Source organism: Rhinopithecus bieti, unplaced genomic scaffold (genome assembly GCF_001698545.2).
Source record: "Rhinopithecus bieti isolate Rb0 unplaced genomic scaffold, ASM169854v2 scaffold_20891, whole genome shotgun sequence".
Lineage (NCBI taxonomy): Eukaryota > Metazoa > Chordata > Mammalia > Primates > Cercopithecidae > Rhinopithecus > Rhinopithecus bieti.
Genome location: NW_016810137.1, coordinates 464,426 through 475,937, shown reverse-complemented (window position 1 = coordinate 475,937; position 11,512 = coordinate 464,426). Strand labels below are relative to the sequence as shown.

General features: G+C 43.2%; 1 protein-coding gene across 11 annotated transcripts in view; it reads left to right on the top strand.

Annotated features, from left to right (window-relative positions):
- SCUBE2 (signal peptide, CUB domain and EGF like domain containing 2) overlaps positions 1-11,512 on the top strand; it is a 74,176-nt gene that overhangs the window by 47,225 nt on the left and 15,439 nt on the right. The gene's annotated exons all lie outside the window — the stretch shown is intronic.

Here is an 11,512-nt window from a genome sequence, read left to right as displayed (position 1 = left end):
TAATATATATATATATAATATATATATATATATATTATATATATTAAATATGCTGGGTGCAGTGGCTCACATCTGTAATCCCAGCACTTTGGGAGGCCGAAGTGGGAGGATCACTTTAGGCCAGGAGTTCAATACTAGTTTGGGCAACATAGTGAGACTCTGTCTCTGTCTCACTATGTTGGTTGGTGGCACCTGTAGTCCCAGCTACTCAGGAGTCTAAGGCGGGAGGATCATCTGAGCCCAGGAGTTTGAGGCTGCAGTGAGCTATGATTGTGTCACTGCACTGCAGCCTAGGTGGCAAACCAAGAGCCTATCTTAACAAAATAAAAAACAAATATCAATACAATTTGAATAGTGCTATGTGTTGTTTTTAACTGTAGTGTAGATCAAGAACATCTCTCTAACATGATAGAAGAGCAACCTCATTTCTTTTACAGCTTTCCAGGCTGTATTTGTTTGAAGACACCAGTACTGATTAGCCCTAGCCCTATTGGTGAACATAGAAGTTATTGCTAATTTTTCTATTGCGAATAGTGCTCAGTGAATATCATTCTTTGTACACATGGCCAGTATTTCTGAAGGACAGACTTGTAAAAGTACAATGGCCAACTCAAAGAACTTGTATATTTAAAACTTTAATAGATACTGCCAAATTACTTTCCCAAAAGATCATGCCAATGCATGTTGCTTCCAACATTGGAGTGTTTATAGCCCTACATCTTTGCTAACATGGATTATTTATCATTGATCCTTTTCATTTTTGCAAATCTGATAAGCAAAAAAAGAATAGTCATTTTAACTTGGTTTTCTTTATTAGTAAGACTAAGCATGCTGTCTTATGCCTGTGGTCATTTGGATTCCTTCTTCTGAGAACATCTGTATTCTTTGCCTATTTTTACGTTGAACTGTTTATCCTTTGAATATCATTAAAAATAAATTTTAAAGACCCAACTTACACCAGAGAAAATAATCACTTCTGACCAATTGTATATTTTCTTTCTTATTGTTATTTTATATAGTAAAGTCTCATTAATTTGGCATTTGGGGACTTTGGGGACAGCCTGCTCTCCAAATGACCTTTGTACCATCTGTAATCAATTTTAGCAAGATGGCAAAAAAATGATTATAGTCTCCAAGGAACAAATTTCTTAAGCTCTACAGTACTTCATAAAGTTCTTCATGTCTAAAGAAAATTAACTATATGACATGAACGTCTAGCTATTGTACTTTCATAATACCAGCTAAAAGATACATTATTTAAGAAATACACTGGATAATATATATGTGTGTATGCATGTGTGTGTGTATATATATATATGTATGTATGTGTGTGTGTATGGATATATACTGTATTTGGTTGTTTTTAAAACTTGCTGAGATTTTTAGAAGAAACAATCCAGACAACTGGCAAACTGGGAAGTATTGTAGTGCCTGGGTTCTTGAGAGACTAGGAACATTTAATTCCGTTTGTAACAGCTTACTGCTGTTCCTCTGCAGCAACTGAGAAAAATTAATTCAACTAGTATTAATCGAGTACCATTCTGTCTACTCTGTGTGCTTGGGATGAAGCAATTAAGAACATAATAATCAAAGGGCCTATTCTCATGAAGTTCACACTGTAACAGAGGAAAACAGAAATTAAAAAGTAAAGCGATAATTTCAAAAGCTTGAGTGCTATGACGAGAATAAAACAGAGAGGATTGGAGGGAGGATTACTCTCCATAGGGCAGCCAGGGAAGGCTCTCGGAGCAAGTGACTAGGAGCAAGTGGTCAAGCACTAAGGCCTAAGTGAGGGGGAGCAGCTGGTGTGCAACATGCTGATGGTGGGGCCTGGGGGGTGTGGGGAGCTCCATGATGGGGAGGATCAGCAAATCCAAAGGGCCTAAGGCAGGAAGGAGCTGGGCATTTTCTTCTTCTTTAAGATTATTATTATTCTATTTTTTAGAGACGGGGTCTTGCTATGTTGCTCAGGCTGGTCTTGAACTTCTGGGTTCAAGTGATCCTCCCACCTCAGCCTTCGAGTAGCTGGGATCACAGGCGTGAGCCTCTGTGCCTGGCTCAGATATTCTATTCTGAATTCTTTCAAAATTGAGAAATGATTTGGAAATGATCAGGCAGAGATTTCCTTTCTTGTTTAAACTGAGGAAAATATAAAATCTGTATTAGCACTATAGACCAGTATTTGACCAATATTTAACACACAGACTGAATAGGAAATTCTTTTAATTAAAAAAGTTTTAAAAACATGATTGAGTAAAATGTTGACATGCATTGAACACTGACACTGTGTTCAGCCCTGTGTTAAGTACTTTACCTATATTATCTCATTTAATCCTCATCCCAAGTCTGTATTAACTCATCCCTTTTTACACATAAAGAAACTTGAGACACAGGATGACAAGCATTTTCCACAACATCACCCAGCAAGTAAGTGTTGCAGAGGCAGGATTGAAATCCAGATCTGATTTGAGTCTATTCTTTCTTCCTTTTTTCTGGAGACAGTCTTGCTCTTATCACCCAGGCTGGATTCAGTGGCACAATCTCAGCTCACTGCAACCTCTGCCTCCCAGGTTCAAGCGATTCTCCTGCCTCAGCCTCCTGAGTAGCTGGGATTACAGGTGCCTGCCACCACACCTGGCTAATTTTTGTATTTTTAGTAGAAACGGGTTTCACCATGTTGTCCAGGCTGATCTCAAACTCCTGACCTCAAGTGATTCACCTGCCAAAGTACTGGGATTATAGGTGTGAGCTACTGCACCTGGCCACGAGTCTATATTCTTCTCAATTTGAATGTCCTCACCTCTCCTGGGTTCAGCCTGTGCCCTGGGATCATCTTACTCATGCTGTACTCATATGCATAGCCCTCCATGTACCAACTCTGTGGGGAGTGCTGAGGAGGCCTAGGTAAGTAAGATACCATCCCTTGGGTCACACTTAACCCTCCAGGGAAGGGTCAGAAATGCCTTCCCCAAAAAGAGAAAGCCTACGTAGAGTTTTGAAGGATGCATAGACGATGGCTAAGTGGGGAGGAGTATTCAGCCCAAGGAACAGCCTTGGGAAATGAGGAAGAGCAAGGTACGCACAGGCGATTATTGACATGTCAGTGTCACTAAACCTGGAGTACCAGGTAGAATGTGGTGGACAACTGGGCTAATGGGAGGACATGGCCAACTCATGGAGACCTTGGATATGTTGTTAAGGAGACTCAACTTTATCTCTAGGTGACATGTTGCCATTTACTCAGGAAGTGTCCAGGTCATATGTGTATTCTAGAAAGATCTCTCTGACTATACTGAAGGGAGTAGAATTAGAGGCAGAAAGACCAATCTGGGGGCTTTTGAATGTGTTGCCTATGAGATATTGAGAACATGCAGGTCCTGGATAGAGAAACAGCAATGGGTTAGAGAAATATTTACGAGGAAAAACGAGCAGCATTTGGGGATGACACGGATTGGGGACTGAGAAGAGAAAGAGGTGGGCTGAGCTCAGAGGATTCTGATGTGGTCTGTGATCCTGGCACTTGCTTCCCATACATCCCTCATCTCACCCTGCCCTGTTTCATATGCAGGAGGCACTGAGAAAAAGACAGGAAGTTGGTTGAATGATGAAATGAATGTGATCACTGGGGAATAAATAATCAAAAGAGATTTATAGGAGAAGCAAGAAAAAATAAGTTCTTGAGAGAGCATGAGAAAGAATGAAAAAAGATACATAAAAGGAGGCTAAAGCCTGAGTATTGAGTCAGAGAAACTGAAAGGAGTGCAGGAAGGCAAGGCAAGGAGGTTTTTGAGCCAGGGAGTGAAGCAATCAGAAAGAGATTATAGAAAGGTGCATCTGATGGTAGAATGGAAAGAGTGGAGGCAGGGAGGGACAGAAAGTCAGAGGGAATCTTGGAAGGTTACTGCAGCAATCCAAATAAGAGATAGTGAGGATCTAAGGGACATTTGTGCCAAGGGGATAGAGAGAAGGGACACAGCTGTAGGATGCTGCCACTGAGTGACAGGGCAGTGAGGAGAGAAGCCAGGGAGAGCTGTGATTTGGAGCCTTGTTGACTGGGAGAATAGAGATGCTTCTATAAGGGGAGTAAAGCCAGAGGCCAGGGAGAGAAGTGCTTCTTGGGCAACAAGATTTCTAGGCAGAGGTGTCCATGGGTGTCTGGGAGTCCAGCGAAACAACTTCTTCTCTTCGTGCCCAGCCTAACTTGCCTAATCCTGAGTCTGTCCATACAGGCTCAGACCTGTCTCCTGTTAAAATGGATGGACAGCCCATGCCTCTAAGGCCATGCCTGTATCTTCCACTCAAGCTGGAGCCTGTCCTCTCTCAACTTCTTAAAAATATTGCCCCTGCTGTTGTCCCCATCAACCCCTCCCATCTCAGAATTCTTCTCCTCTGCTAGATCATTTCCAACATCACACAAACCCATCTCATGTCTTAAAAACCAAACAAACCCCCCACTGACTTCACGCATCTCTATAGCTACTGCCTCATTTCTGTGTCCCCCATTCCGTGTAGAATGAAACTCTTTGAAGGAGCCGTAGTCATACTGTCTTTGCCTCCTTACCTCCCATTTCTCTTCAGTCTGATTTTCATGCCTAACCTCTCCACAGAAACTTTTTCCAAGGTTCCTAACCACCTCTGTGATGCCGAATCCAGTTGCCTTTGCTCACTCCTCATTGAGGCATTCTCTCCACTCATCACTCCCTCTCCTGGAAACAGTTTCTTCCTGTGGGTTTCAGACACAACACACTTCTGCTTCTCCATACCTCACTGGCTGCTCCCTTTTCATTTTCAATGCTGGTTCCAGTTCCTCCCCTACTTTCTGATTATCCTAGGGCTGAATCCTTCATCCCCTCCTCTGTCTTCACACTCTCCTTGGTGACCTTACCCAGTGCCATAGCTTTAAATGCCACCACATGCTGGCAACTCTGAAAATGCCCTCTCCAGCTCCTTTGTCCCAGAGATGTTGAACATTTAAGAATGCACACACACACTCTCTCTCCAAGTAAAACATATATGGATGTTTACTTGTTTATAAACTATATACTTACACTATTGGCTAGTACACTGTATTCATCACAGAAGATAGAACAAGATAAAGATTAAATAAACACATTTAAAAATAACTGGCTAGCATCTTAAGGTAGAATCTTTACAATTGGGCAAGGTTCATTATTGACAGTGGTGGTCGCAAATCCATTTGTCATATAGTCTTTTTGACCATTGCTAGTGCTTTAGGTGAACTCTTGACAGATCGGATTAAATTGTAACTGTTTATGTCTCATGATGTAGTTTGACAAAGAGCTAATACACTAATGCCCCCTTATAGGCAGTTTTGCTTTCTGTGGTTTCAGTTACCTGGGTCAACCATGGTCCAAGAATATCAAATGGAAAATTCCAGAAATAAACAATTTGTAAGTTTTAAATTGCCCACTCTTCAGAGTGGCATGATGAAATCTCGTGTTGTCCTGCTCCATCCTGCCTGGGATATGAATCTTCCCTTTATCCTTCCTACCCATGGTGTGTACCCTCCCCATCCTGCCTGGGATATGAATCCTCCCTTTATCCTGCGTGTTAGTCACATAGTAGTCATCTCAGTTATCAGACTGACAGATCACAAGAAGGGTACAGTACTATAGGATATTTTGAGAGACCACATTCACATAACTTTTTATTATAGTATGTTGTGATAATTGTTTTATTTTATTACTATTGTTAATCTCTTGCTGTGCCTAATTTATAAATGAAACTTTATCATGAATAAGCACACATAGGAAAACCCCTAGTGTATATAGGGTGTGGTACTCTCCGAGGTTCCAGGCACCCACTGGGGGTCTTGGATGGGAAACCTCCGCTCCACTGTGGACACGGGTGGCTGCTGTGCTAGGAGCAGAAGATGCGCCCGCGGGTCCTCTCCTGTGGTGCGGGCATGGGTGGCTGCTGTGCTAGGAGAAGATGCCGCGGGGCTTCTCCTGTGGTGCTGGCATGGATGGCTCCTGTGCTAGGAGAAGATGCCGCGGGCCTTCTCCTGTGGTGCGGACACGGGTGGCTGCTGTGCTAGGAGCAGAAGATGCGCCCGCGGACACTCCTGTGGTGCGCATGGGCGCGCGTCATGTTTATGCCCTTCGGTCGGGTGTTCTTTCCAGGAATCCATCAAAGCTGCTTTCTATTTTGTGATGGTTAGTTTAGTTAAAACACGATAATACAGGTCAGGACATCTCATTACCCAGGCATAGCTAAGCTGTAACTGTTCTGTATGTATTGAGAGCCGAGAGTCAGTCAGTGCCTTGCGCCTGAGTTGTGGGTGCCAGTGCTTCTCTTTTCTTGGCGACCCTGGCTCTTCACATATGTCTTATGCCTCACAGAGATGGAGACTGGCTGAGAGGCTGCTCTTACACCATATTCTAAACCAGGGGAGCTTCGTTTGTTTCTTATTTTAGGTGAAAATTCGTAGGCATGGGTGTAGAAACGTGCTCCCACCCGTGGATCATCTTGTCAACCCCTGAGGTGTAGTATTCCGCCTCAGAGACCACCAGTAGAATCCGTGCCTTCTTAGTATGTGCACTTGGATGGCCAACTGGCATCTCAAACTCAGTGTTTCCAAAGAAAGCTTCTTATCCTCCCAAGCATCAAATCAAATCAAACCAGCATCCTCCCTCCCAAACCAGCATCTCAGTAAGGGCCACCTCTCCTCACCCAGTTGCTCAAGTCGAAAGCCTGAGTCATCTTGATCTCTCCCTTTATGTCATGTTCCTCATCCAGTCCATGTGCAAATCCTGTCAGCTCTGCCTTCAGGTAATTTCCTTTATCCGACCAGTTTTCTCCTCCTCCGTTATTGTTACTGCTCTATTTCAAGCCATCATCATCTCTTGCCCAGTCTGTTGTACCAGGCTCTGAATTGTTCTCCTCAGCCTTGCCTGGCCTTCATCTGTTCTCCACACAGCAGCCAGGACATCTCTTAAAAACATAAATTAGGCTGGGTACAGTGGCTCACTTTGGGATGCCGAGACAGAGGACCGCTTGAGCCCAGGAGACCCCATCTCTACAGAAAGTTAAAAAACTAGCTGGGCATGGTGGTGCAAGCCTGTAGTTCCAGCTACTCAGGAGGCTGAGGTGGGAGATCACTTGAGCCCAGGAAGTCGAGGCTGCAGTGAGCCGTGATCACTCCACTGCACTCCAGCCTGGGTGACAGAGCGCAACCCTGTCTCCAGGGAAAAAAGAAAAAAGAAAAGAAAAGAAAAACATAAATCAGATTGTCACTCCCCCATTTCAAACCTCCAACATACTTTGAGTAAGTTCTAATTTCCTTACCATGGCTTTTAAGCACCCGCGTGATCTGGCCCTTGCTTGCTTTTTAAAGTTCATCTCTTATTGCCCTACCCCCTTATGCTGTGTTCCTACTATACTGCCCTTCTTGCTATTAGGCAATCTCATTGCAAGGCTATTTCCTGTTTTTTGGTTTTGTTTGGTTTTGTTTTGGTCTTTGTTTTTTAGACAGGGTCTTGCTCTGTCACCCAGGCTGGAGTGCAGTGGTGTGATTTTGGCTCATTGCAACCTCCACCTCCTGGGCTCAAGCTATCCTCCCACTGGCGTGCACTACCACGCTCAGCTAACTTTTTAAGGTGATTTTGGAGAGACAAGATCTCACTATATTTTCCAAGACGGTCTTGAACTCTGGGCTCAAGCAGTCCTCCTGCCTCAGCCTCCCAATGTGCTGGGATTACAGGTGTGAGCCACAGCGCCCAGCCTATTTCCCACATTTTATTCTGGTCTCTGTTCAGAAAGGCCTTTCTTGGCCACACTTCTAAAATAGCATACATACAAACTCCATCCCTACCCCTTCTTTTTCCTCTTACCCTGTTTTCCTTTTCTTCATCATACCACTACTTGCATTTGATTACATATTTGTTTGCTCATTGAGATTTATTGTTCATTTATTTACTTCCCTGAGAACCCCATTAGAACAGGGTCATGTCTGTCTTCTCTGCTGTGTCTCCAGCTCCTAGAACGGTACTCAGCACATAATGAGTGCTCAATAAGTACTTATTGAATGAATGAGTAAATGAATCTTCACAGGGACAACAGATGAAATCCCAAGGATAGTAGATAACATTAAAAGAGGGCAAAGGGCAAATCTTTGGAGAAATATTTAAATTGAGGGCAAAAGAGGCACTCTAAAAGAAGTGAAATTTCAACTCCAGTTAACTAGGCATGAAAAGAACAGTGTGCATTTGGGAACCCAATAAGGAAGAAGGCGTGTCAAGCTGGGCTCATTTCTCTGCCCTAACTATAGGAATGTTTTTAAAGAGCAAACCTGAGCACAGGTCAAAACCTGGACAATGAAAATCAATCTCTCAGCCCAAGAAAGCACTGTCCCCTGTTATCTTGGGGGCAGTCATTTAAAGAGAGCTCAAACCAGGATCCTGAGGCCAGCGCTGCCTGGGGCACCAGCGCCTCTGAACCGGGACAAAGCAGCAGCCCTGGGGCACCCTGGGAATCCCTGTAGGCTGCTTGTGGCTCTTCTTCAGAAGTCAAGGCGTGATTCTTAAGAAAACAGTCCAATGCTAGAGGGTGACCCCTTTTATTAGGTTCATCATCTGAGCCACAGAGAGACCATAGTGTTTGTCCATAGCCTGAAATACTCAAAGGCCACAGTGCTGAAAAGAGGCCAAGGCTTGAGGCCTCTTTGTCACCATTAATCCTCATCCTGCTGGTCTGTCCCTTTTGCATCAGAAAAGCTTTCTCGTATCTTTTGAAAGAAGGAGAGAAAACAGCTGTGTGGGATTTGAGAATGAGATTTTAATGGTCACTGAAGGCAGACAAAAGCTTTGCTGTGATAGTGAAGTGTTCTGGGGGCAATTGACTCCTTTGTCCTGGGCAGCAAAACAAGCTGGCTGCTGAAGGAGAAGAGAGAAGCCACTGGAACATGTGATTGAGGTCTCCACAGGCCAGATTCTCAGCACATTTGCAAAGAGCTGTTTTCAGGCATCCCTTCATGATATTTCAGAGTCAACTTTTAGTGTTTAACTCATTTTTACCTTGTGAAAGAATCAAATATATTTGGGAGGTGCTTGGCATGAATTATTTCTGCAGGCCTTTCTCTCTGGAAGGAAAATGGAAATTGTGACTGACAATATGAGTTTGTTTATGTGAAGCAGGCCTTTCATTGTGAGGAAAAAGAACTGGTGCCCTCTTTTCCACAGGGCAGCCTGAGGGGTTTCTCAGCTCTTCGAGCAGTTGAGAAATGGCACAGAGGTGGGATATTGTGAGGTCTCTCTAAAGGTCATCTTGCAAAGGCTGTGGAGGTTGAAAGAGTTCTCAGGAGCAGGGGACAGCAAAGCAGCAGGAGCCTGTCCTGGTCCCCAGCTCAGTGAGAACCAGGCCTGGTGGTGTCCACCTGCCGAGGGCATCTGTTTTCTGCCAGAGGAACCATGATGGAACAGACCATGGTGATGTGACTCTAAGTCATGATTAACGGGGCTGTTGGAATCATTGTCACCATATGGGCACTTTCCCTTCCATGGGTGAGTATTATGAAAACAGCTCTTCTTCAAATAGAGATGGCTGAGCAGAGGGGCTCTGGACAGCCTTGGTTTTACCTGCTTTCTGCCAGTCTTCATGACAGGCAGGCTCCTTAGAGCCATGAAGGAGTTATTCTCTGATTCACTGGCCCACTACAGACACTGAAAGAGTCAAGTGGGACACAGGGTAAAACATGACTTCCTAGTACAGAATTCCGCCCAGCTTTACATGAGAGATGGCTGGAACCAGAGTGATATGGAAACCATTATCCAGTAGGGTTGCATTTAGAGAAGAAGTCTGGAATTACACTTTGTTTACCATCAGTCTCATTATAATATTGTTTGCCAATAAAACAAGAATTTGGTTCACTTTTAATTTTTTAAAAATATAAAATTGTGGTCAGCTGTGGTGGCTAATGCCTATAATCCCAGCACTTTGAGAGGCTGAGGCAGGTGGATCACCTGAAGTCAGGAGTTCGAGACCAGCCAGGCTGGCATGGCAAAACCCTGTTTCTATGAAAAATACAAAAAACTAGCCAGGCATGGTGGTGTGCACCTGTAATCCCAGCTTCTCGGGAAGCTGAGGTAGGAGAATCGTTTGAACCCGGGAGGCGGAGGTTGTAATAAGCCAAGATCATGCCATTGAACTCCAGCTTGGGCAACAAGAGCGAAACTCCGTCTCAAAAAAAAAATATATATATATATATAATTGCATTTAAATGATACATGAATATTGTAAAAGAAAATCCAAGAAATATAAGAGTTTAAGATTTAGATATTAGGATATACTTTATTGATTGGTTACATTGAATTGTAGAAATAATATTTAAAATGTGGCATATTTTAGCTTACCATGATCCAAAAGCCTGATTTAAGATTATGGAATGAATAATGAAAAGACACTTTTATTTCTTATAATAGAGACCTTTGCCATGTTTAACCCTAAGAGTATATATACAAATTACACTTGTAGAATAGGATGAAAACCGATTTCCCTTGTTACAGACACTGGGGCGCTATAATAGTTAACTTTATCACGTAATTTTTTTCTATTTCTTGGCAGCTTACATATAGAGAATGTTTGTTCCAGTCAAACTCTCCTAGCCCCACGGAAAATCCTTGATAAAGTCTGCAACTGCACTTACATCTGCCCTTTTGTTAAATAACTTTTTTCCCTTTTAAACTCGAAGCTCTTGATCTTACAGTACCATAGGAGTATTTCACAAATTAGCTGTGGGACTTTGGCCAAATTATTAACCTCCCCAAGTCTCTGTTTCTGTAAAATGGTGCTAATAATAGCACCTAAATCCTTAGGGCTGTGTTGAGGAATAAATGAGATACTATATGTAGAGCTTTTGGCATGGTGTCTGATATAAGTACTCAACAAATGTTAGTCATTAGAAATGCTACTTTGATGACTCTGTTGATGATGTTTGAATAGTAGGGAGCCAAATTTGGTAAGTTTGCTTCATATTCATAGCCTAAAATAAGGTACAAATCTACGTTTAACAGTACTAGAAATAGAATCAGAAGCAACGTTTATGAATTTCCTTATTTACCAGCGTTTACGCTTTGTTGTATGGTTTTTTTTTTCTTTGAGACAGAGTCTCACTCTGTCACCCAGGCTGGAGTGCAGTGGCACCATCTTGGCCCACTGCAACCTCTGCAATTGCAGAGTTCAAGCAATTCTCCTGCCTTGCCTCCCAAGTAGCTGGGATTACAGGTGTGCGCCACCACACCCAGCTAATTTTTCTGCTTTTGTTTTGTTTTTAGTAGAGACGGGGTTTCTCCATGTTGGCTAAGCTGGTCTGGAACTTCTGACCTCAGGTGATCCACCCACCTCAGCCTTCTAAAGTGTTGGGATCATAGGTGTGAGCCACTGCGCATAGCCCATTGTATTATTTATTATGAACCTGAAGTGTGCTATTTTGTAAGAGTCTTGAGATCACTACCCATCCCAGCTGGCCACCAGAGAATGAGCTTTTCAAAACACA